Genomic DNA, 27,901 nt, shown 5'->3' with positions numbered 1-27,901 from the left:
AAAAACAGAATTCAAGTCAGGGAAGCTCAATTCTTTAATGCAAGCTTACCACCAAATTTTGCAACTCTCTCTGAGTAGAGGAAGAATTATAGGATCAATTTTTCTTGTGATTAAAAAAATACCCAGAGTATGATAGGGTATATATCAAGCTACCAAAGATCCTAGGCAAGAGATTTTTGCCAACAGCACAGTGAAGGGCATCCTTGACCTCCTTGGTCCTTAGAGTATACACCACAGGATTAAGGAGAGGAGTAAAAATGGTGTAAGTCATTGAAATCAGCTAGTCTTGATCCCTCATGATCTCTGATTTGGGCTTGGGGTAGGGCATGGAGGCACAGCCATAGTGGACAATGACTACAGTGAGTTGGGAGGTGCAGATGGTAAAAGCCTTCTTCCAGCCCTCGGCAGAGGTGTTCTTGAGGATAGTGGAGATGGTGAAGACACCAGAGATGAAGACCAAAACCATGGGCACCACAATAATGAGTGAGCTGACAAGGAAATTAATTATGTCACATATAGTGGTATCAGCACTGGAGAGTTTCATAACTGCACGGATGTAAGAAAAATAATGGGCTGTCTCTCTGTCACAAAAGGACAGCCTGAACACAGAGGAAATCTGAATTGTGGCTACAAGTAGGCCAATGCTGCAGGCCCCCCATACCAGCTGGGCACACACCTTCTTGTTCATGATGACTGTGTACCTCAAGTGGTTGCAGATGGCCACATCGTGGTCATATCCCATTGCTGTGAGTAGAAAGCACTTGTGGATGGCCAAAGTGATTATAAAAAGAACACCTTGGTGGCACAGCCAGCCAAGGAGATGGGTTGGCTCAGGCTTGCAAGGTTGGAGAGCATTTGAGTACAATGACCAATGTGTACAAGGTCTCTGAAGTGGAAAGCATAGTAAGAAAGAAGTACATGGGTGTGTGAAGGTGGCGATCAATACTGATAATTGTCACAATGATGACATTGCCAGCCAAGGTTAAAAAGTACAAAGTAAGAAATATCACAAATAGGATGAGCTGTGTTCATGAAAGCTGGTAAAACCCTAGAAAATAAAATCACTCACCACTGTATGGTTCGCAGTCTTCACTGAGAAATTCCATGTCCAAAAGCTGGAGACTTAGGCCAAGCAGTCAGAACACATCAGTGCCCAGTGCTTTGAGCAGGGGACTTCTAGGAGAAGGAAATAATAAGGATCTGCTCCAGATGGATGTCTGGTTAATGAGGACTGCTGTTCACCTATAAGTAAAAGGTATAAAAACATAATCAAGAGAAGCAAGAAGAACTACAATGCTGCTGTCTGTGGAACAAAAAACACATTCACAGAAAGATAGACAAGATGAAAAGGCAGAGGGTTATGTAACAGATAAAGGAACAAGATAAAAACTGAGAAAAACAACTAAATGAACTGGAGATAGGCAACCTTCTAGAAAAAGAATTCAGAATAATGATAGTGAAGATGATCCAGGACCTCAGAAAAAGAATGGAGGCAAAGATAGAGAAGATGCAAGAAATCTTTAACAAAGACGTAGAAGAATTAAAGAACAAACAAACAGAGATGAACAATACAATAACTGAAATGAAAAATAAACTACAAGGAATCAATAGCAGAATAACCAAGGCAGAAGAATGGATAAGTGACCTGGAAGACCGAATGGTGGACTTCACTGCCATGGAACAGAATAAAGAAAAAAGAATGAAAAGAAATGAAGACAGCCTAAGAGACCACTGAGACAACATTAAATGCAATAACATTCACATTATAGGGGTCCCAGTAGGAGAAGAGAGAGAGAAAGGACCCAAGAAAATATTTGAAGAGATTATAGTCAAAAACTTCCCTAACATGGGAAAGGAAATAGCCACACAAATCCAGGAAGTGCACAGTCCCAGGAAGGACTTTTCTCCCAAGGAGAAAAACACAGAGACACACAGTAATCAAATTAACAAAAATTAAAGACAAACAAAAATAATTGAAAGCAACAAAGGAAAAATGACAAATAACATACAAGGGAACTCCCATAAGGTTAACAGCTGATTTCTCAGAAGAAACTCTACAAGCCAGAAGGGAGTGGCATGACATATTTAAAGTGATGAAAGGGAAGAACCTACAACCAAGATTATTCTACCTGACAAGGCTCTCAGTCAGATTTGATGGAGAAATCAAAAGCTTTACAGACAAGCAAAAGATAAAAGAATTCAGAACCACCAAACCGGCTCTACAATAAATGCTAAAGGAACTTCTCTAAGTGGGAAACACAAGAGAAGAAAAGGACCTACAAAAACCAACCCAAAACAATTAAGAAAATGGTAATGGGAACATACATATCTATAATTACCTTAAACGTGAATGGATTGAATGCTCCAACCAAAAGACACAGGCTCGCTGAATGGATACAAAAAGAAGACCCATATATATGCTGTCTACAAGAGACCCACTTCAGACTTAGGGACACATACAGACTGAAAGTGGGGGGATGGAAAGAAATATTCCATGCACATGGAAATAAAAGGAAAGCTGGAGTAGCAATACTCATATCAGATAAAATAGTCTTTAAAATAAAGAATGTTATAAGAGACAAGGAAGGAAACTACATAATGATCAAGGGATCAATCCAAGAAGAAGATATAACAATTATAAATATATATACACCCAACATAGGAGCACCTCAATACATAACGAAATGCTAACAGCTGTAAAAGAGGAAATTGATAGTAGCACAATAATAGTGGAGGACTTTAACACCTCACCTACACCAATGGTCAGATCATCCAACATAAAATTAATAAGGAAACACAAGCTTTAAATGACACAATAGACCAGATAGGTTTAATTGACATTTATAGGACATTCCATCCAAAAACAGCAGATTACACTTTCCTCTCAAGTGCTCATGGAACATTCTTCAGGATAGATCACATCTTGGGTCACAAATCAAGCCTCGGTAAATTTAAGAAAACTGAAATCATATCAAGCACCTTTTCTGACCACAACACTATGAGATTAGAAATCAATTAGAGGGAAAAAATGTAAAAAACACAAACACATGGAGGCTAAACAATACGTTACTAAATAACAAAGAGATCACTGAAGAAATCAAAGAGGGAATCAAAAAATACCTAGAGACAAATGACAACAAAAACATAACAATCCAAAACCTATGGGATGCAGCAAAAACAGTTCTAAGAGGGAAGTTTATAGCAATGCAAGCCTACCTCAAGAAACAAGAAACATATCAAATAAACAATATAAACTTACATCTAAAGAAACTAGAGAAAGAAGAACAAGCAAAACCCAAAGTTAGCAGAGGGAAATAAATCATAAAGATCAGAGCAGAAATAAATGAAATAGAAACAAAGAAAACAATAACAAAGATCAATAGAACTAAAAGCTGCTTCCTTGAGAAGATAAACAAAATTGATAAACCATTAGCCAGACTCATCAAGAAAAAGGAGAAGACTGATATCAATAAAATTAGAAATTAAAAAGGAGAAGTTACAACAGACAACACAAAAATACAAAGCATCCCAAGAGACTACTACAAGCAACTCTATGCCAATAAAATGGACAGCCTGGAAAAATGAACAAATTCTCAGAAAGGTATAACCTTCCAAGACTGAACCAGGAAGAAATAGAAAACATGAACAGACCAATCACAAGTAATGAAATTGAAACTGTGATTTAAAATCTTCCAGCAAACAAAAGTCCATGACCAGATGGCTTCACAGGTGAATTCTATCAAACACTTAGAGAAGAGCTAACACCCATCCTCCCCAAACTCTTCCAAAATATTGCAGAGGAAGAAACACTTCCAAACTCATTCTATGAGGCCACCATCACCCTGATACCAAGACCAGACAAAGATAATACAAAAAAGAAAATTACAGACCCATATGACTGATGAATATAGTTGCAAAAATCCTCAACAAAATAGTAGCAAACATAATCCAACAACATATTAAAAATGATACACCATGATCAAGTGGGATGTATCCCATGGATGCAAGGATCCTTCAGTATACGCACATCAATCAATGTGATACACCATATTAACAAACTGAAGAAAAAAACCATATGATCATCTCAATGGATGCAGAAAAAGCTATCAACAAAATTCAACACTGATTTATGATAAAAACTCTCCAGAAAGTGGGCATAGAGGGAACCTACCTCAACATAATAAAGGCTATATATGACAAACTCACAGCAAACGTCATCTCAGTGGTGAAAAACTGAAAGCATTTCCTCTAAAATCAGGAACAAGACAAGGATGTCCACTCTCACCACTATTATTCAACATAGTTTTGAGAAGTCCTAGCCATGGCAATCAGGGAAGAAAAAGAAATAAAAGGAATACAAATTGGAAAAGAAGTAAAACTGTCAGTGTTTGCAGATGACATGATACTATACATAGAGAACCCTAATGATACTACCAGAAAACTACTAGAGCTAATCAATGAATTTGGTAATGTTGCAGGATACATAATTAATGCACAGAAATTTCTTACATTCCTATACACAAATGATGAAAAATCTGAAAGAGAAGCTAAGGAAACACTCCCATTTACCATTATAACAAAAAGAATAAAATACCTAGGAGTAAACCTAACTAAGGAGACAAAAGACCTGTATGCAGAAAACTTTAAGACATTGATGAAAGAAATTAAAGATGATACCAACAGATGGAGAGATATACCATGTTCTTTGATTAGAAGAATCAATATTGTGAAAATGACTATACTACACAAAGCAATCTACAGATTCAATGCAATCCCTATCAAATTACCAATAGCATTTTTTACAGAACTAGAACAAAATATCTTCAAATATGTATGGAGACACAAAAGACCCCGAATAGCCAAATCAGTCTTGAGGGAAAAAAATGGAGCTGGAGGAATCATACTCCCTGACTTCAGACAATACTACAAAGCTACAGTAATCAAGACAATATGGTACACACAAAAACAGAAATATACATCAATGGAACAGGATAGAAAGCACAGAGATAAACCCACACACCTATGGTCAACTAATCTATGACAAAGGAGGCAAGTTTATACATTGGAGTAAAGACAGTCTCTTCAATAAGTGGTGCTGGGAAAACTGGACAACTACATGTAAAAGAATGAAATTAGAACACTCTCTAATACCATACACAAAAATAAACTCAAAATGGATTCGAGACCTAAATGTAAGACTGGTCACTATAAAACTCTTAGAGGAAAACGTAGGAAGAACACTCTTTGACATAAATCACAGCAAGATCTTCTTTGTGCCACCTCATAGAGTAATGGAAATAAAAACAAAAATAAACAAATGGGACCTAATGAAACTTAAAATGTTTTGCCAAGCAAAGGAAACTACAAACAAGACAAAAAGACAGCCCACAGAATGGGAGAAAATATTTGCAAATGAATCAATGGACAAAGGATTAATCTCCAAAATATATAAACAGCTCATGCAGCTCAATATTAAAAACAAACAAACAAACAAACACACAACCCAATCTAAAAATGGGCAGAAGACCTAAATAGACATTTCTTCAAAGAAGACATACAGATGGCCAAGAAGCACATGAAAAGCTGCTCAACATCACTAATTATTAGAGAAATGCAAATCAAAACTACAATGAGGTATCAACTCACACCAGTTTGAATGGGCATCATCAGAAAATCTACAAACAACAAATGCTGGAGAAGGTGTGGAGAAAAGCAAATCCTCTTTCACTGTTGGTGGGAATGTAAATTGATACAGCTATTATGGAGAATAGTATGGAGGTTCCTTTAAAAACTAAAAGTAGAACTACCATATAACCCAGCAATCCCACTACTGGGCATATACCCAGAGAAAACTATAATTCAAAAAGACACATGAACCCCAATGTTCATTGCAGCACTATTTACAATAGCCAGGTCATGGAAGCAACCTAAATGTCCATTGACAGACAAATGGATAAAGATGTGGTACATATATACAATGGAATATTACTCAGCCATAGAAAGCAGTGAAATTGGGTCATTTGTAGGGACGTGGATGGATCTAGAGACTGTCATACAGAGTGAAGTAAGTTAGAAAGAGAAAAACAAGTATCGTATATTAACACATATATGTGGAACCTAGAAAAATGGTACAGATGAACTGGTTTGCAGGGAAGAAAGTGAGACACAGATGTAGAGAACAAAGGTATGGACACCAAATGGTAGAAAATGGTTGTGTGGGGTGGTGGTGGTGTGATGAATTGGGAGATTGGGATTGACATATATACACTAATATGTATAAAATGGATAACTAATAAGAACCTGCTGTATAAAAAAATAAAATTCAAAAAACAAACAAACAAAAAAGAAAAGCACAATCAGGAAACAATTTCATGTATGGGGATTTATGCAAAAGAATGAATAGGGATGGTATAAGGTAGAAGGAAGGAAGACTATGTGAAGTGTGGAAAAAGTTTTCTGGTGTTTTAGAACATTGGTGTTAGGGGAAAACTGAGGCTAAAGAAATAGGAAACCCATAGTTAAATTTGGAAAAAAATTTCTCATGGTTTACACTTTCAGATTTTTTTACCTAAAACAAATTTTCCAACTATGCCCACAACCCTTCTACTTTTGTTTAAGGCACAGTTTTATCATCTTCCCAAACATCTTCCCTGCTAAATTGCCAAAGAAGGCAATGCTCTCTGTTACAACAAGACATAAGTTTTTGCTTTCTCTCTGTTCCACTTGTTTGCACCGTTCATGAACGCTTTTCACAAATCATTGAATAGCTTCCAATCTGACTGCCCCTGTCTCCCCCACACATACACATTATGTTTTAACAAGCCACATTCCTCTATTTCTTTTTTTTTCAATACTTACCTCAAGTCTCCTCTCACCCAGAAAGTCTCAGGACTAAATACAACTGATCAATGCAAGCTCTCTATAGTGTAGTTCAATTGCTTAGTGCTGTGCAGTAACTGGTCTCATGGATGGTGTGTATTTCGTGTTTTCTACCTTGTGCTTAGATTTGAATTTTCACAGGTAGTTTGACTCTGAACACTCTTCTCTGATTCCTTCAGAATTATCAACATGTATCTTTGGGGAAACCAGTTTGCACATCTCTCTCTATTCCCTACTGGGGAGTTACTGAGGATCAGAAAGTTCTCATTAATAAAAAAAATTAATAATAACAACAACAATAATAGTCCCTTATGGTACTTTTAGTTAATAAAGAGTTTTTATCTATATTATTTAACAGCATAACTATCCCATATGTTAGGTAAGAATTATCTCCATTTTGCAGATGGGGAACCTAAAGACACCTAGGATTAGGTGATCTGTCCAGAATTATTAAGTCCTTGATCCACTTTTTAAATTTTAAAGCCAGTGTAATTTGTTCTGCACCACAACTACCTGAGAAGCATCATGACTACAAAGCTGATGAGGAAGAATAAACTTTTTGTTTTGCTTTGCTTTTATTAAAATTAATTAATGCATTTTCCTCATTCTGGGAATGAGATCATATTAGGAAAAACTGAAAAACATTGTGAAAAGTGGAAAAATTTGGACCTGTCTAAATAAGTATATGAAATATTAGCATATTAGTGACAATGCATGTCCATTTTCCTTGGCTTGATTTTCCACTTCCAAGTATTTATTTTAAGGAAATAATCAGAGATATGTATCAGGATATATATATATAAGAAATTTTTATGATATTATTTATAATAATGAAAACCAAAAATAATGTAAATGGATACAGGAATGATTAAATAAACTAAAACATATCCATCTGCTGGCAACTATGCAGCCATTATATGTCTAAAAGGGCTGATATGGAAAAATACATTAGATAGATAGTACATAGATAAATAGATCATAATTTGTTAAAAGTAAAGAAAAGGCAAAAAGGAATTAACAAAGAAAGGAAACACATTCAATGGCACCCATGCCTTTGAAAAAGCCTGGAAGTAAATATACCAAAATGCTAAAAATATTTTTTTCTGGGTAATGAATTATCTTAAATTAATTTTCTTTTTATGCTTTCTATATATTCAAGACCCTCTTCTTAATTATTCTCTTCTAAACACAAAAACAAGACTGTTAAATTCTTTTCCAAAATGGAACTTTCTAACGAGGCTGCAGAGGATTGAGGAGAAAAGGTGAAACTAGTGGGTTAATTTATCTTGGAGAAGAAAAAGTTGACAATATAATGTACAACTAACTCAAAGTCTCTGAACAGGCATTTTATAGAAATTTGAGTACCCAAGGGCCAGATTCAGAGGAAATTATCTTCAGTTTTTAAAGAAAGATGGTAGTTGGTAAAAAGAAAAACTTTCTGAAGAGTGGCTGGAAATAGAATGTAGCTAGGGCTTCCCTTGTGATGCAGTGGTTGAGAGTCTGCCTGCTGATACAGGGGACACGGGTTCGTGCCCCAGTCTGTGAAGATCCCACATGCCGGGAAGTGGCTGGGCCCATGAGCCATGGCCGCTGAGCCTGCATGTCCAGATCCTGTGCTCTGCAACGAGAGAGGCCACAACAGTGAGGCCCGCGTACCGCAAAAAAAAAAAAAAAAAAGAATGTGGTTAGTGAGGCCTCACCTTGGGTGCAGAATTTAAGGGAGAACCAAAAAAAAAAAAAAAACTCAGTAATCAAGATGAATTAGATTTAATGCAGTATTTTTAAAAATGAATGTGACAATCCAAGATGAAAAAAAAATTAAAATTTTAAACAAAGACAGAACCATTTCTGACTATTACTATAGTGGGATGCAAGTAGTAGAATGAGGGCAGATGTTGCAAAGCAGAAAAATATAAAATATTTTCAAAATATAGAGAAAATGTAGATCAAAATATGTGTTCCTTTTCGTCTGAGATGTGGTGACGGGCTAGTCTTTAACCACTTCTGTTTAACTGAGATTCATGATGTATTACTGAACAAGATAAAATTCAAAGCTTATGTAACTGGAAAAATCAATCCTACCTATATGAAGGGGAATGAAAAATAAAAATAAGCTAGGCTAGAGAAGAGAAAAGACTGAATGGAGCTTGTGCATTCCTGCAATTCCATCTCCTCCCCCAACACTCCCTCAGGAAAAGGGGGACTCAGTAAGATGGCAAAGAACTAATGAGTGATAACACTAGGATAGTAAGAGCATGATAACTGAAACAAAATGGCAGCCTCCTTCTGTGGAATTCACATCAATGAAAAAAAGCAACACTTTACACCACTTTCTGTTTCCTTGGATTCTGGATCTTTAGCCAAAAATATCTCTCCATGCTAAAAAAAGTAAAAGTGTTTCCTTCTAGACACATCATTTTCTGCTTAGACCTGACAACCAGTCCTAGGAAAGGAGTTAATCTTATTCATTTCATTATCCAAGCCTTTGCTTCCAGTTGGAAGCAAAGTGGAAAAATTCATGTTTGTGGTAGCTTTACGTCCTTTAAATATAACTGAATCATAGGACCTTAGAGTTAGGAGTAATTTTAAAAGCACAGCACTCCTCAAAAATAGCCCCCAAACTCTGCTTCAGTGCTTCCAATGATTGGAAATTCATTATCTTACAAGTTAGCATCCTCTTGTTTTTTTTTTTTTTTTTTTTTAAGAAACTAAGTTTACTTTAAAAAAAAAAAACTAGGCTTGAATACTTTCCATAATGGTACTGTAAGTCTATCTCACTCTTTTCATTTCTAATGGTGCATACTATCTCATTACATAGATCCATATACGATCATCAATTCTATTTTTGAGTGGCCCGAGTTTTTAGAAAATGTTACTTCCTATTGACTCAATCTCTCTCTCCCTGCAACTTGCCATATCCCACATTATCCCACCTTCTATTTCCTTTTCAGCCTGATAATATTTAAAATATTTCAAGATCATTATAATGTCTCAGCTAAACTTCATGTCCTTGAATCCATTACCACAGCAAGATGAGTATGAAAAAATATAATATTAACGAACATGATAATCAGTACACCAAAAAATACTGCAAACCATAGAGGGAAAACAGTAATGTTTTGGAAAATACCATAGCATTCCATTTTCATTTAGTTCTGCCAACAGCCACTTGCTGTGCCTGACCTTAGCAATAAGAAGGAGGAGCCACTTTCCAGATAGTGATCTTTAAAAGACATTGAAGGCTAACTCTATCCAGAGGAAGCAGATGAAAACACCATGTATTCAAGAGGCATTTAAAGGGAAAGCTAAAACCCCCAAAGCAAGAAAAACTCAGCTCTTCTAGTATCAGAGAGAACCTCAAATTATCGCTATATTCCTTAGGCTGGGGGCATTTGTTCCTTTGGCTTGGGAAGTGGCCCAGGGTAAACAATGCAGTCTGTTAAACTCCAAATTTCAGGAGCTTTGGATATTTATTTTTTCCAAGAGGAGCAAATCCCTGTACCCCAAGTTTCCTGGGACCATCTGTTTCAAAAATCCCTCCAGGGTATTTAGAAGGTAAGGATGAGAGAACCCTAGAGCTTATCTCAAGGACTTTGTTAGGAACTTGGGTAGTAGAGAGATGCGTTCATTTGCTTACTCACTTTGGGGGATTTTGGAGGTTTCACAAACTAATACTGCATTAAGTTTTAGCCAAGTAGACCATAAATATACTGGATAAGTTTACAAAGAGAAGACCCTAAATTTTGTTTTTTCAGGATTAGAGAGCAGCCAACTTCCTGAAAGTTATTCAAATAAGATCAGAGCAAGCAGAGAGTTTATAGGAGCCGGGGCTTCTCTTGTCCAGTTTCAGCCTACAGCCTATTTCCTTATGTCTCACTGACATGTCTCAGCCTAATTCTCCCATTTAGAGAGATCCATCTCCTGTGTTTGGAAAGGGCAGAAGATACTTTCAGACCCATCCCTCGTGCTCCCTTTGGTTCATTCTCAGTTTATTCTGGAGAGAGTATGAAACAGCAGTACCTTTCCACTCCAGTAAGCTGAGTTTCTGGCTCAGCATGACCTCTCCATCAAGATGGTCTCTGTACACTTGGGAGATGTTTGAGAAACCATTTTAGCTCTACCATGTAAAAGGGAATGGCTATAAAGATATTGAACTTTGACTAATAATTTTCTTTCTAAAATTATTCTATTTTTCCTCTGATTAAAGAAAGTAATATATGTTCATTATAGAAAAAACAGGAAAGGAAAAATAAGACACAAATCACTTCTGATCTTCAACTTAGAAATATCAATACTGTAAACATTTTGATGACTGGTTTTCTGATCATTTTTCTATGCATTCATATGTTTGTGTCTGTTTACACACATACACTTATGTTTGTGGCAAAAATGGGATGTTTTTTATTTTTGTAGCCCTTTCTCCTTTTTATCAACATGAGGGTATGTTAAACAAACTTCTTTATATCCAGTCTGTTTTTTCTCTTAGCAATGTATTGTGAACCTTTCCTATATCAATAAAAATTTTTCTACATTATTCTTCTTAAATAGCTGTCTTGCCTTCTATCATAGAAGTGCTCCATATTATAGTATGGTTTCAAGATTAACATGATCATTGTGCTTTACATGTGGTTGGTAAATCTTTAAAGTGTTTTTAGACTAGATCAGAGTTTCTCAACAGCAGCACTGTTGACATTTTGGGCCTAATAATTCTTTGTTGTGTGTGAGGAAGGTGAGAGGGGAGTGAGGAGGGAGATTGCTGTGTGTGTTACAAGATGCTTAGCAGCACCCCTGACCTCTAACTACTAGGTGCTAGTAGCATTATTTCCTCTCCTCCCACTACATTAGAGAAAACCAAAAATGTCTCTAAATATTGCCAAATATCCCCCAAGGGCAAAATCATCCTCATTTGAGCATCTTTGGTCTAGAGCATTCTGCCATTCTCCCCACCCCCACCCACCCGTCTTTATTTCTTTTTTTTCATTTCATTGATATGTTTAAAAACCAGGTCAAAGTTTCATCTTCTGGATATCTACTTACTCATTGTACCATTAAATTTGTTCTTCTATATCCTGTGTTTCCTGTAGATTGGAAGTCAGTTCCAAAGGCTAAATTAGATGCAAGTTCAAGTTATTAAACTATATTAAATATATATATATATACTATAAACTAGATTATACTATATTAAACCATATATATAACTATCTTAAACTATACTATATATATATTAAAATTTTGCATTACATCAAGTAGGATTATCAGGTTTAATACATACATATACAAGACACCTATCTAAATTTGAATACTAAATAACTAACAAATAACGTTTTAAAGATAAGGATATCCCAAATATTGTATGGGTCATACTTATATTAAAAATTATTGTTTATCTGAAAATCAAATTTTACTAGGCATCCCATATTTTATCTGTCAACCCTCATCAGGAGGCACATATTTTTTGATTATACTACTCTCAGCCATGCTAAGTTGATCAGTGTTTCAGGGAGAAACAGCCTAATGCTCTATTCAAATTGATCCCATCAATCTTTCATCATTTCATCTTTTAATGACTTTTGGCTAAATCAGTTTTTTATTAAGTGATGCAAACAATGCTTTTCTAATCATGTCATTTCTTCTATGGAATTTTGTTTTTTTTGGTATGAAAGTTTATTTTGTCAATTAGGACAAGAATGAAAGATATTGAATAAAATTGAGTATAACTGGAATTCAAACTGGGTTCTCTATTTCTGAGTCTAGTGTGCATTCCATTCCAACCAGTGAAAAAAGACTATTCACTTTTGATTGGTTGATGATAGGTGACTACAAATAGTCATAATCCAGGAAACATATATCTTATAATTAGCAGAGATGTAAGGTGGTAGGAGTATAGCAGGGGGTGGGAGTGGTGTCTGCAATCATTCAGAAATGATTCTCTAAGCAGGAAAAAATAAAGTTCTAGAAATGAGGGGTAAATGATGGTATCCAGAGGAAAAGAGTGTGACACACAATTAAAGAATCTGTGTCATTTTTTCATTTTCCTTTTATTCTGACAACGCATTCTGAATTACACATTTCAAAATAATCCATAAAGCCAAGTACATAGCCATGGATGTGCCATAGAGAGTCAAATTGCTTGTAGTTTCTGAAAGGTCTGTTTGTTCACAAACAGACTGTTAAGGTAGGTCAAAGGAAGACCCCTTTTCTTCAGCTATGTGACATGATCAGAATTAGGCAGCACCAGGAATTTCATCTTTTTCTTCATTTATTGACTTATTATACTGAATTTCAAGTTAATTAAATTTATAGTTAAATATCCTGTGGTTAGAATACAGAAAGAGGATTAGAAGACCCTATCTTGCACATATTTTACATATCTCAGTAGAGCTGGTAGGACATCAGTCATAAAAGAAAATATTCTATGATACTAATTACCATAGGAATTCATTGAAGAGTATGAAAAAGAGATACAAAAATTGGTAATTCCCATGAAAGATAAACAATTGGAGATAAAAAGTCGTCAAGGATGTCTTTAGTATGCTTTTTTTAACACCTTTATTGTAGTATAATTGCTTTACAATGTTGTGCAAGTTTCTGCTATAAAACAAAGTGAATCAGTTATATGTATACATATATTCCCATATCCCATTCCTCTTGCACCTCCTTCCCACCCACCCTATCCCACCTCACTAGATGGTAACAAACCACTGAGCTTATCTCCCTGTGCTAGGCAGCTGCTGCCCTCTAGCTATCTATTTTATATTCGGTAGTGTATATATGTCAAAGCTACTCTTTCACTTTGCCCCAGCTTACACTTCCCCCTCCCTGTGTCTTCAAGTCCATTCTCTACCTCTGTGTCTTTATTCCTGTCCTGCTCCTAGGTTCATCAGAGCCTTTTTTTTTTTTTAGATTCCTTATATATGTGTTAGCATACAGTATTTGTTTTTCTCTTTCTGACATACTTCACTCTGTATGACAGACTCTACGTCTATCCACCTCACTACAAATAACTAAATTCTGTTTCTTTTTATGGCCAAGTAATATTCCATTGTATATATGTGCCACATCTTCTTTATCCATTCATCTGTCAATGGACACTTAGGTTGCATCCATGTCCTGGCTATTGTAAATAGTGCTGGAGTGAATGTTGTGGTACATGTCTCTTTTTGAATTATGGTTTTCTCAGGGTATATGCCCAGTACTGGGCTTGCTGGGTTGTATGGTAGTTCTATTTTTAGTTTTTAAAGGAACCTCTGTACTATTCTCCAGAGTAGCTGTATCAATTTACATTCCCACCAACAGTGCAAGAGAGTTCCCTTTTCTCCACACCCTCTTTAGTATTTATTGTTTGTAGATTTTTTGATGATGGCCATTCTGACTGGTGTGAAGTGATACCTCATTGTGGTTTTGATTTGCATTTCTCTAATGATTAGTGATGTTGAGCATCCTTTCATGTGTTTGTTGGCAATCTGCATATCTTCTTTGGAGAAATGTCTATTTAGGTCTTCTGCCCATTTTTGGATTCGGTTGTTTGTTTTTTTGATAATGAGCTTCATGACCTGCTGGTATATTTTGGAGATTAATCCTTTGTCAGTTGCTTTGTTTGCAAATATTTTCTCCCATTCTGAGGGTTGTCTTTTCATCTTGTTTATGGTTTCCTATGCTGTGTAAAAGCTTTTAAGTTTCATTAGGTCCCATTGGTTTATTTTTGTTTTATTTCCATTTCTCTAGGAGGTGGGTCACAAAGAATCTTGCTGTGATTGATGTCAGAGTGTTCTGCCTATGTTTTCCTCTAAGAGTTTTAGAGTGTCTCATCTTACATGTAGGTCTTTAATCCATTTTGAGTTTATTTTTCTGTATGGTGTTAAGAAGTGTTCTAATTTCATTCTTTTACATGTCCAGGTTTCCCCACACCACTTATTGAACAAGCTGTCTTTTCTCCATTGTATATTATTGCCTCCTTTGTCAAAGATAAGGTGACCATATGTGCATGGGTTTGTCTCTGGGCTTTCTATCCTGTTCCAGTGATCAATATTTCTGTTTTTGTGTCAGTGCCATACTGTCTTAATTACTGTAGCTTTGTAGTACAGTCTGAAGTCAGGGAGCCTCATTCATCCAGCTCCGTTTTTCTTTCTCCAGATTGTTTTGGTTACTCAGGGTTTTTTGTGTTTCCATACAAATTGTAAAATTTTTTGTTCTAGTTCTGTGAAAAATGCCATTGGTAGCTTGATAGGGATTGCATTGAATCTGTAGATTGCTTTGGGTAGTAGAGTCATTTTCACAATGTTGATTCTTCCAATCCAAGATCATGGTATATCTCTCTATCTGCTTGTATCATCTTTAATTTCTTTCATCAGTGTCTTACAGTTTTCTGCATACAGGTGTTTTGTCTCCTTAGGAAGGTTTATTCCTAGGTATTTTATTCTTTTTGTTGCAGTGGTAAATGGGAGTGTTCCCTTAATTTCTCTTTCAGATTTTTCATTGTTAGCGTACAGGAACGCAAGAGATTTTTGTGCATTAATTTTGTATCCTGCCACTATACCAAATTCATTGATTAGCTCTAGTAGTTTTCTGGCAGCATCTTTACGATTCTCTATGTATAGTATCATGTCATCTGCGAACAGTGACAGTTTTACTTCTTTTTTTCTGATTTGGATTCCTTTTATTTCTTTTTCTTCTCTGATTTCTGTGGCTAAAACTTCCAAAACTATGTTGAATAACAGTGGTGAGAGTGGGCAACCTTGTCTTGTTCCTGATCTTAGAGGAAATGTTTTGTTTTTCACAATCAAGAACAATGTTGGCTGTGGGTTTGTCATATATGGGCCTTATTATGTTGAAGTAGGTTCCCTCTATGCCCACTTTATGGAGAGTTTTTATCATAAATCGTTGTTGGGTTTTGTCTAAAGATTTTTCTGCATCTATTGAGATGATCATATGATTTTCCTCCTTCAATTTGTTAATATGGTGTATCACATTGATTGATTTGAGTATATTGAAGAATCCTTGCATTCCTGGGATAAGCCCCACTTGATCATGGTGTATGATCCTTTTAATGTGCTGTTGGATTCTGTTCACTAGTATTTTGTTGAGGATTTTTGCATCTATGTTAATCAATGATATTGGTCTGTAGTTTTCTTTGTTTGTAACATCTTTCTCTGGTTTTGGTATCAGGGTGATGGAGGCCTCATAGAATGAGTTTGAGAGTGTTCCTCTCTCTGCTATATTTTGGAAGAATTTGAGAAGGATAGGTGTTAGCTCTTCTCTAAATGTTTGATGGAATTCACCTGTGAAACCACCTAGTTCTGCGCTTTTGTTTATTGGAAGATTTTTAATCACAGTTTCAATTTCAGTGCTTGTGATTGGTCTGTTCATATTTTTTATTTCTTCCTGGTTCAGTGGTGGAAGTTTGTACTTTTCTAAGAATTTGTCCATTTCTTGCAGGTTGTCCAATTTTGGGGGGATATAGTTGTTTGTGGTAGTCTCTCATGATCCTTTGTATTTCTGCAGTGTCAGTTGTTACTTCTTTTTCATTTCTAATTCTGTTTATTTGAGTCTTCTCCCTTCTTGATGAGTCTGGCCAAAGTTTTGTCAATTTTATTTATCTTAAAGAATCAGCTTTTAATTTTATTGATCTTTGCTATTGTTCCCTTCTTTTTTTTTTTCATTTATTTCTGATCTGATATTTGTAATTGCTTTCCTTCTGCTAACTTTGGGGTTTTTTGTTCTTCTTTCTCTAATTGCTTTAGGTGTAAGGTTAGGTTGTTTATTTCAGATGTTTCTTGTTTCTTAAGGAAGGATTTTATTGCTATAAGCTTCCCTCTTAGAACTGCTTTTGCTGTATCCCATAGGTTTTGGGTCATTTTTTTTTCATTGCCATCTGTTTCTAGGTATCTTTTGATTTCCTCTGTGATTTCTTCAGTGATCTCTTGGTTATTCAGTAGCATATTGTTTAGCCCCCATGTGTTTGTATTTTTTACAGATTTTTCCTCTAATTGATATCTAGTCTCATAACATTGTGCTCGTAAAAGATACTTGATATGATGTCAATTTTCTTAAATTTACCAAGGCTTGATTTGTGACCCAAAATATGATGTATCTTGGAGAACATTCCATGAGCACTTGAGAAGAAAGTGTATTCTGTTGTTTTCGGATGGAATGTCTTATAAATGTCAACTAAGTCTATCTGGTCTAATGTGTCTTTTAAAGCTTTTGTTTCCTTATTTATTTTAATTTTGGATAATCTGTCCATTGTTGAAAGTAGGCTGTTAAAGTCCCCTACTATTATTGTGCTACTGTCAATTTCCCCTTTTATGGCTGTTAGCATTTACCTTATGTGTTGAAGTGCTCCTATGTTGGGTGAATAAATATTTATAATTGTTATGTCTTCTTCTTGGATTGATCCCCTGATCATTATGTAGTATCCTTCTTTGTCTCTTGTAATAGTCTTTATTTGAAAGTCTATTTTATCTGATATGAGTATTGCTACTCCAGCTTTCTTTTGATTTCCTTTTTCATGGGATATCTTTTTCCATCCCCTCACTTTCAGTGTGTATGTATCCCTAGGTCTGAAGCTGGTCTCCTGTAGACAGCATATATATGGGTCCTGTTTTTGTATCCATTCAGCCAGTCTATGTCTTTTGGTTGGAGCATTTAATCCATTTACATTTAAGGTAGTTATTGATATGTGTGTTCCTATTACCATTTTCTTAATTGTTTTGGGTTTATTATTGTAGATCTTTTCCTTCTCTTGTGCTTCCTGCCTAGAGAAGTTCCTTTAGCATTTGTTATAAAGCTGGTTTGGTGGTGTTGAATTCTCTTAGCTTTTACTTTTCTGTAAAGATTTTAATTTCTCCATCGAATCTGAATGAGATCCTTGCTGGATAATGTAGTCTTGTTTGTAGGTTTTTCCCTTTCATCACTTTAAATATGTCCTGCCACTCCCTTCTGGCTTGCAGAGTTTCTGCTGAAAGATCAGCTTTTAACCTTATGGGGTTTTCCTTGTATGTTATTTGTTGCTTTTCGCTTGCTGCTTTTAATATTTTTCTTTGAATTTAATTTTTGATAGTTTGATTAATATGCATCTTGGCATGTTACTCCTTGGATTTATCATGTATGGGACTTTCTGTGCTTCCTTGACTTGATTGACTATTTCTTTTCCCATGGGAGGAAGTTTTCAACTATAATCTCTTCAAATATTCTCTCAGACAAATTTTTCTCTTCTTCTGGGACCGCTATAATTCAAATGTTGGTGTGCTTAATGTCCCAGAGTCCTCCAAGACTGTCCTCAATTCTTTTCATTGTTTTTTCTTTATTTTGCTCTGCAGCACTTATTTCCACTATTTTATCTTCCAGGTCACTTACCTGTTCTTCTGCCTCAGTTATTCTGATATTGATTCCTTCTAGAGTATTTTTAATTTCATTTATTGTGTGGTTCATCATTTTTTGTTTGCTCTTTAGTTCTTCTAGGTCTTTGTTAAATATTTCTTGTATTTTCTCCATTCTATTTCTGAGATTTTGGATCATATTTACTATCATTACTCTGAATTCTTTTTCAGGTTGACTGCCTATTTCCTCTTCATTTGTTTGGTCTGGTGGGTTTTTACCTTGTTCCTTTATCTGATGCATATTTCTCCAATTTTTTTCATTTTGTTTAACTTACTGTGTTTGGGGTCTCCTTTTTGCAAGCTACAGGTTTGTAGTTCCCATTATTTTTGGTGTCTTCCCCCAGTGGGTGAGGTTGGTTCAGTGGCTTGTGTAGGCTTCGTGGTGGAGGGGACTGGTGTGTGTTTTCTGGTGGGTGGCACTGTAACCTGTCCTTCTGGTGGGCAGGGCCATGTCCAGTGGTGTGTTTTGGAGTGTCTGTGAACTTAGTATGACTTCAGGCAGCCTCTCTGCTAATGGGTGTGTTTGTGTTCCTGTCTTGCTAGTTGTTTGTCATAGGGTGCCCAGCACTTGAGCTTGCTGGTTGTTGGGTGGAGCTGGGTCTTAGTGTTGAGAGGAATATCTCTGGGAGAGCTCTAGCTGATTGATATTACTTGGGGCCAAGAGGTTTCTGGTGGTCAGGTATCCTAGACTCAGCCCTCCCACCTCAAAGGCTCAGGCCCAACACCCGGCTGGACCACCAAGACCCTGCCAGCCACACAGCTCAGAAGAAAAGGAAGAGAGAAGAAAAACAAAAACACAAACAAAAAAGTGAACGGACAGTGCCCTAAGACAAATGGTGAAAGCAAACCTATACAGACAAAATCACACAAAGAAGCATACACATACACACTCACAAAAAGAGAAAAAGGAAATATATATAAAAGAAAGAGAGCAAACAAACCAATAAACAAATCCCCCAATGATAATAAGCACTGAATGCTATGCTAAGATAAACATAAAACCAGAAACAAATTAGGTGCAGAAGGCAAACCCTAAGTCTACAGTTGCTCTCAAAGTCCACTGCCTCAATTTTGGTAACATTCATTGCCTGTTCAGGTATTCTCCAGATGCAAGGTTTATCAGGTTGATTGTGGGGATTTAATCTGCAGCTCCTGAGGCTGCATGGAGAAATTTCCCTCTCTCTTCTTTGTTCGCACAGCTCCTGGGGTTCAGCTTTGGTTTTGGCCCTGCCTCTGCGTGTAGGTCTCCCTCAGGCATCTGTTCCCCACCCAGACAGGAGGGGGTTAAAGCAGCGGCTGGTTAGGGCTCTCTTGCTCACTCAGGCTGGGGGAAGGGGTATGGTCGTCATAATTGGAATGAGGGGTAAGCCTGAGGGGGCAGAGGCTGACGTGACTTGCAACAGCCTGAGGTGTGCTGGGTGTTCTCCCGTGAAAGTTGTCTCTGGATCTTGGGACCCTGGCAGTGGCATGCTGCACAAGCTCCCGGGGGTGTGTGGATAGTAACTGGCACTTGCACACAGGATTCTTGGTGGCAGCGGCAGTAGCCTTAGTGTTTCATGCCCATCTCTGCAGTCCGAGCTAATAGCCACGGCTCACTGCTGTCTCTGAAGGTCGCTTAGGCAGTGCTCTGCCTTCTGTGAGCACACTGGGAAGAAATCCCCTCCCCTTGCACACCTTGAAACAAAGGTCTCTTACCTCTCTGGCAGGTCCAGATTTTTCCTGGACTCCGTCCTGGCTAGCTGTGGCATACTTGCCCCCTTCAGGCTGTCTTCACACAGCCAACACCAGTCCTTTCCCTGGGGTCTGACCTCCGAAGCCTGAGCCTCAGCTCCCAACCCCGACCCGCCTGGGCGGTTGAGTAGACAAGCCTCTCAGATAGATGAGTGCTGGTCAGCACCTATCCTTTGTGCAGGATTTGCTCCGCTTTGCCCTCTGCACCCCTGTTGCTGTGCTCTCCTGTGTGGCTCTGTTTCATTAGAGTTATTAAACACAATCCTGTTATTTCCAAAATTATATATATATATTTATATTTATATTTATATATTTCATTTTATTTTTTTTTTTTTGCGGTACGCCGGCCTCTCACTGTTGTGGCCTCTCCCGTTGTGGAGCACAGACTCCAGACGCGCAGGCTCAGCAGCCATGGCTCACGGGCCCAGCCGCTCCATGGCATGTGGGATCCTCCCAGACCAGGGCACGAACCCGTGTCCCCTGCATCAGCAGGTGGACTCTCAACCACTGTGCCACCAGGGAAGCCCCCAGAATTTATATTTTATTTGAAATTCTCTCCAGTCTCCATCACCCACTATCCTTCCACCTTCCCCCAAGCATAGAGTAGGCTTATGGCTCCAGTGGCTTGATATGTGTTGGGAGGTGAAGTGTAGTCACCACATACCACTTTCTCTTCCCAACATAAGCCACTTCCTTCCTGGGAGGTGAGAAGAGAGAATGGAGAATAAAAAGCAATATCCACAGTGTATTAGCTGTCAACTCCTTGTTTTGTTGTCACTGCTATTCCTGAAATGAATATCACCTTATAAGTGGAGGTACAGTTGTGGTAATTTACCCTTTTCATTAGTTGCCAAGATTTCTTTAACATTGTTGAATGTTCTTTCTCATTTGTCAGTTATCCAAAAGTAGGTGCTTTTGTAGGAGTACCTCTAGGCTTTTCAGAGGAACTTATGTTCCATTTTTTGCACAGTTCCAGCCTATCCATCTAAGGCTCATTTACTTCAGCTCTGATTGCAGGTAGCCCACTCCACAGTCTCTTCTTATCGGAGTGCCCATTACCCAAAGAGTGACTCTTTGGGGGAAGATAGGCAAGATGGCATGCCCCTACCACTTTCTGTTTTGTTCACTTAACCCATGGGACATTTGCTTATCTTTGCCACACAGAATGCTGACAAAATACAAGGTAACTCCTAGCACGCCACCCCTCAAGTCCATCACTTTTTTCTGGACTTTTTTTGTAAGCTCTAGCAGCATTAGATACTCTTCCAGAATAAAGCTTCATAAACCTTAAGGCAAAAGATGGCCATGAGCTCTCAAGTTATTGGAGGTGGAGGGAATGATTCAATAATCCCAAATGTTGTGGGAAAGGTGTTGGGGCCCCCCACTGAATGTCTTCCTTTCCCATTTTTAAGAACCTAGCTATTCAAACCTCTGAGCTTCAAATCCTGGCTCTGTCATTCACTAGTTGTATGATCTCTCTACTTCATGGAAAACAAGAATGCTAAGGGTACCTACTTCATAGGTATTAAATACTTGCGAGTATTAAATGGCATAAAGCACTCTGATATAGAGCAAGTGCTAACAATTAATATTGTTGCTGCTACACGTCTATTATTTTTACTGGAAAACCAGGGAAGTCCCGACACAATTGCTTTGAAAGAAGTACAATTCTTCTTTCAACTGTTTTGAAAGAAGTACATTACAATTTTTCCTTTATTATTTCTGCCTATGGAAATCAAGATTTTGATAAAGTCAAATGTGGTTAGAGGACCTCCCTTTTATGCATCTTTGTACCCTACACAGTACTCAGTATATTGCTATGCATGTAGCAGCTGCTGAACAAGTCAAGAAACACACTACAGTGTCTGTGATACAATGGATGATTCCGAAATGCAAATATTCCACATACTATTGGTAAACCAATATATGTTAATATAATGTGGAAGTGAGTTCATATAAGATTTTTCTGAGCATGTTAATGTTCTTTTATTATGAAGGAATAGTAGCTGAACACTGATCTTACTAGCACAATGGAACTCAGCAAGGAATAGGGTAACCTACACAATAAACATTCACTTTAAGCTTTTCTTCTTGGCTTAGTTTTACCCAATGTCTGTCTTGAGAGTGTTTTTAAATGGTTTTCTCTGGCTTGTGTGCATTTTCTCCTTGTGACCTTCTTTTATCAACCTACCTTTATCTCTGAAGAAGATCAAACCCTATGTCTATTATTGATTTTATTCACTTAATTAGAAATTTAACATATCTTTTTTTTAATAGACTTTATTTTTTGTAACAGTGTTAGATTTATGGAAAAATTGACAACATAGTACAGAGAGTTCCCATACACCACACACCCAGTTTCCCCTATTAGTAACACCTTACATGAGTATAACATTATCTTTTTAACCATTTAATTTATTTAGTAGAAATGCTAATGTTTTTGTTAGTGCTCTGGTTATAGTTTTGCATGATCTAACACAATGTTTTTTTCCCCAAAAGACTTGTTATTTTTAGTATGTTTTTTTTCAGAATGCAAGGACTTTTTAAAATCAATGCATCTGATGTTATAGCAAAAACACCTGTGTCATGTTCAAGAACTGTTGAGTTGAATAAGTGAAAATAATTTCTCCCTTTTTGCCTATTCAAGGACTTAACTCTTTTAAATATTTAACCTTGTCTTCCCTCATTCTCTGTCTCTGCTTACTACATTATTCCTATCTGCTAACAAATATGATCTAGCATAAAATATAAACCCTCTCTTGACCCACATCTTCCTATATTACCATCCCACCTCAAAACTCAGAAAACTGTCTACACATGCTACCTCTACTTTCTCACTTCCTATTTACTTTTCTACCTACTTCAAGCTGACTTCCACACATACTAATCCACTGAAACTGCCATTGCTAAGGTCTCCAACATTTCCGTATTGCTAAGTCCAAAGAATAATTTTATTCTCTTATCTTACTTCACCTCTCAATAAGATTCAATATAATCAACCATTTCCACTAGAATCATACTATCTTTTCAGCTTCAGTGACACAACTCCCTGGGATTCCTCCTACATTACTGGCTGTTTCCTCTAGTCTCTTTTCTAGATCTTCCCCTTCTACCCATCCTCTAAATATTGGAATTCCTTATGGCTCTGTCATGAGACCTTCTCTGTTTTCTAGCTGCTCTTCCTCTCTCTTTAGCTGACCTCATCTTATTCTAGTGGCTTTAAACATATGCCAGTGACTTACAAATTTATGTTTCTAGTCCAGACATTTCTTCTGGTCTCCCAACTCTTGTATCTGCCCATTTAGCATAAACACTTAGATATCACAAAGACACTTCAAACTACAACATCTCCAAACTAAAGACTTGATTTTCCTTCCTAAATCTGGAACTTCCTCAGACCTTCCCATGTAATAAATGGTATCACCACCTACCCAGTGATTAGAGCCAGAAACTTAGGAATCATATTTCATGTTTTCCTCACCTTCTAATCTATCAGCAAGTCCTGATAATACTATCTCCAATATACATCTCAAACCTATCAACTTGTCTTTATTTCCACTGCTCCTTCTCTAGGCCAATCTATCATTGCATTTTACTGTCTCCTAACCATCTCCCAATAGCCACTCAAAAAATATTTATCACACGTAGCTACAGTGTGAATATGTATGTATGTGTGTATATATACATATACATGAAAACCCATCAAACCATTTAAAGCAAGGAAATGCATAAGCATTTGTGTATGTGTGTATGTATACACGTATGTGTCTGTGTGTTCCCTTGCTTAAAACAGTTTGCAGGCTTTTCATTACCCTTCAAGTAAAATCCTGACACTTTACCTTGTTTTACTAGGCCCTCGCCAACTGGCCCCTATATACATATCTAATCTCATTTTATGCCATAGTCTCCCTTTGTTCCCTACTGTGCTTCAGTTCTACTTTTCTTCTCTTAATTCCTAGTGTCCTCTAAAGTCTTTCTTGTTATGGGGACTTTGAATTTCCCACTGCTTGAAATAGTCTTACTCCAGCTTTTTCTTGGTCTCTTCTATCTCATGCTTTAAGTCACTTTTGTTGAAAGGCCTTCCTTAACCATCCTATCTAAAATGTTACTCTTGTGATTCTGTATAGCAACATTATTTACTTTTTGTAAACTTTATTTGTTTACTTGTTTATTGTCTATCTTCTCCAACAGAAACTTTACTCCATAAGGGAAAAGAGCTTGTCTATCTAATTCTCTTTTGTATTATTAGCAAATAACAGAATGCTTAACCATAAATATTTGTTGAACAAATAAAAAAGTGAATGTATATGATGACTAATGTTCTTGTGCTAAAACAAAATTGTTTTGTGTTGGGTTTAATGGTTGAATGATCAACTATCAGCTCTGTATCTATATTTAAGTCATTCCTATATTTGGCCATAATAATTCAAGTTCAGGGATTGCCTGTTTGGAAAAGTATATTGTACAAATGATATTAATAGACTTCAAGACTTAAGTTTGTTCACTCTGAGAAATCAGGGCATATAATTAACCAAAACTCTACCAGCAATCTATGTTCAAATGCTGACTTTAATGAGGTGGGCTTTGATAATTCTATGTAGTTCTCTTTTTCTCTTAAATATAAGATTAGCACTTTGACATTACTGAAAATATATAGTAAATTGGTATAAATCCAAGTTAGAAATTGGAAATATTAAAATTATTTATTTCATATTTACCATTATACTTTCCTTCTAATTAACTGTTGCCCCATGTGTCTTATGAAGAGAGGATTTTCTTCATGTGTATTTCTGTGATATGACTATGGTATTAGCTGTGATAAAGAGGACTGTTTTGTGTTCTGCAGCCTATTCTGTTGTGGGCCTTATGTTGATTCACTCTTCTCTCCACTTTTCTCTAATTGAACCCATTTTCATGGGTACAGCATGACTTAATTTGAGAGTCACTTGATGTAGTTTTAAATTGTAAAAAAAAAAAAAATAGTGTAAACGTAGGTCCTGAAATCAAGTAACAATTTCTGGTTATGAAACGGTCATGTGGATGATCCATAACATAGTTATATTAATTTGATTAGATTGTCACTAATGAAAAATGTACATATTTTCTTGTTTAAAAAAATTTCAAATCTCTGATTGTGAGAAACACTGGCCTATAGGAATGGTCACTAGAAGGTACTAAATTTTCTGACATTGCACCTATTTCCAATATTTAGTCCAATGTTCACATCACATGTTAGACTATACATTTTAATTTTTGGTCAGACACTCAATGTTCATATGTTTTCTTGAACTTCTATGATAATCTTGCTTGTTTTGAAGGAAAGGAAAAACTCACTGGGAACTGTCTATGTTTAAGTCCCCTATTTCACCTTCTGGCCCTTTTCTCTTCTTCAAAATCTAGACCAGTGGTATTCAAATCCTACCAGACCCCATTTTATGGTCTATATTTTCTAACACTTTCTTTGCTATGCTGATAAGAAATATGAACTCACCTAGCAGAGTTGGAGTTATGGTGAAGCTAACGAAAGTTAAACTTCATGACCCCTCTTTTGCATGGGCCCCTCCAAGATCCTGGAAGAGGTCATATATTTTTATAAAATTTGCAAAAGTAAGATATTTTAGCCACGTTTGGATAAGACCACTGTCTTTTCCCCATCAGACTTCCCTCTGTCATGCTTCCTTTTTAACTGGCAGCATGAGAGTAGCTGCAGAAAGATTTTGGGATCCAGCCAAGATGAACTTGAGTTAAGGATTTGTTTAGTTCTGGTTTAGTGTAATAGATGTACAGGTTCACAGTCACTTCCAGGTATGGGAAGGTATCGCAAGTCACCCTGGTGTAAAAATGGCTTCCAAGAAAATGCCACCAAGAGCCAGCTCTCCTGACTTTAGGACACAAAGACGGAGGGGCAAAGGTCACACTGAAGCATGAATGTATCCCCCAGTACTCAGCACTGGAAATTTGTGGGCAGTGAAGGAAGACAAGGTTGAAATATCTGGAGTCAGTTCTTCTGGGTTCTTCCCATGTATACACGATATTAAACTTTTATCTGATTTTCTCCTTTTAATTTGTCTCATGTCAATTTAATTCTTACACCAGCCTGAAGAATCTAGAAAGGTAGATTTTTTCCTTCCCAACATTCTATAAAAAGTGATATTACAATATAACTGTCTAATGAAGAAGAGATCAGTGTATGTAGTAAAGATATATAGGAAAAGAAAATTATTTCTGGATTTTATAATGTTCATGTCATTTTCCAGCTTTTACATTTTACAGTTTGTTGTAGTTTGTTTTCTTTTTCTAAACAAGTTGTCATTCTAATACCTAATATTGTATTCATAATTTTCTATTCAACTTTTTAAGGAAGACACCCCAAATTGTGGAATTTTCAGGCACCTGAAACTGGATTCATCACTCCTAACTACACACACATATAGATTTTAAAATCAGTATAGGGGCTTCCCTGGTGGTGCAGTGTTGAGAGTCCACCTGTCGATGCAGGGGACACGGGTTCGTGCCCTGGTCTGGGAGGATCCCACATACCACAGAGCAGCTGGACCCGTGAGCCATGGCTGCTGAGCCTGCGCGTCCAGAGCCTGTGCTCTGCAATGGGAGAGGCTGCAGCAGTGAGAGGCCCGCGTACCGAAAAAAAAAAAAAAAATCAATATAATTCCTAGTCTTAATATAAAAAAGAAATAAAATGAATTGACTTTATAGTAAGAAAATATATCCATGATGAATATGACAGCTATAAATGTAGCCTAACATGATAGTGAGCTATTGATACTGATACCAAGGCTCTTACCCCAGAGTCATACCCCTGTCCCTCCCTCCAAGAAACCAATTACTCTTATCTAAGTTTCAGGAGGAAGCTGTAAAGAGAAAAACAAGAACTGGTTAGAACTAACTAGGCCCAAGATGGCAGAAGATTTGACTTCTAGTAGTCCTTAAGCCTCATTATACGCTCATATTAGTACATTAGCATATGCTAAATGATACACCCACAGGGGCCATGACAGTTGACAAATGCCATGACAGTTGACAATTGCCATGACAACAACTGGAAAAGCCCATACAAGGACTGAACAGGAGTGTTGCATCAGTTCCAGGTCCCAACCACACCCCTGTGCTTGTATAACTCATGAATATTCCTCTCACTCTTTCCGATTTCCCTCCCTTTACCTCGACCCTCCTATATATTTGGTGTCTCTGCCAGAACTGGATTGAGAAGTTGATTTGCAAAAAGTTCCTGCTTCTTCATTCTTTGGCCATTGAATAAAGTTTGTGCTGTTCCAGCCTCAGCATCAGTTTTCTTGTTGGCTGCACAAGTCCAAGCAGAAAAAGAACTTCCCTGGCTGAGACAAGGGGTCTTGGCCCAGATCAGGACCCTGCTGGGGTCTAGCTGACTAATTTGGTAACAATACGATGATCAGGAACAGTGTAGCTATTGGTGATCTGATTTTGTCAAACAGTGAAAAATTCAAGGATGCTGTTCCAGGAAAAGCAAATGTGAGCAGATAGGGTAGGGGTTCCCCAGAGAAAGAGAACTGGGCATGGCTTTCTTGACACAAGAGAAGCCATTTTTGGCCTTAGTCATCTTGCGAACTAAGCTTGGCCACAATGCTTGCCCATGAACAGATCTCAGTAATCAGGAAGTGAGGGAATGAAGAAACAAAGGAAACACAGTCAAGAAACAATAGTACAGCTATAAAACAGAGTCCTAGCTCCTCCTCAAGGGATATACATGACACTCTGATACAGTCTTTGAGTTCTGCAGGAACTAACGTCCCCACCAAGGTGGAGGATGGAATGATGATGTTGACCCTTGTGACTTCAATCAACTAAAGCTTGAACTTGACCTTGACCCCAATTCTATGCTGATTCTCCTCTGCTCGAGCCCCTTCATGAATATGCAT

The 27,901-nt window shown here is 37.1% G+C and overlaps 1 pseudogene across 1 annotated transcript; it reads right to left on the bottom strand.

Moving 5' to 3' along the window:
- Positions 1–94: 94 nt before the first annotated feature.
- LOC308629768 (olfactory receptor 10J1-like) lies at positions 95–27,901 on the bottom strand (annotated as a pseudogene). Its single transcript has 2 exons — positions 27,845–27,901; positions 95–1,022 (listed from the first exon to the last, which is right to left on the bottom strand). The product of its transcript is annotated as an olfactory receptor 10J1-like (transcript).

This window comes from Mesoplodon bidens, assembly GCF_964165515.1.
Source record: "Mesoplodon bidens genome assembly, chromosome: 2".
Taxonomy (NCBI): domain Eukaryota; kingdom Metazoa; phylum Chordata; class Mammalia; order Artiodactyla; family Ziphiidae; genus Mesoplodon; species Mesoplodon bidens.
Note: the sequence above shows the minus strand (reverse complement) of the source record. Positions and strands in the feature narration are given on the sequence as shown.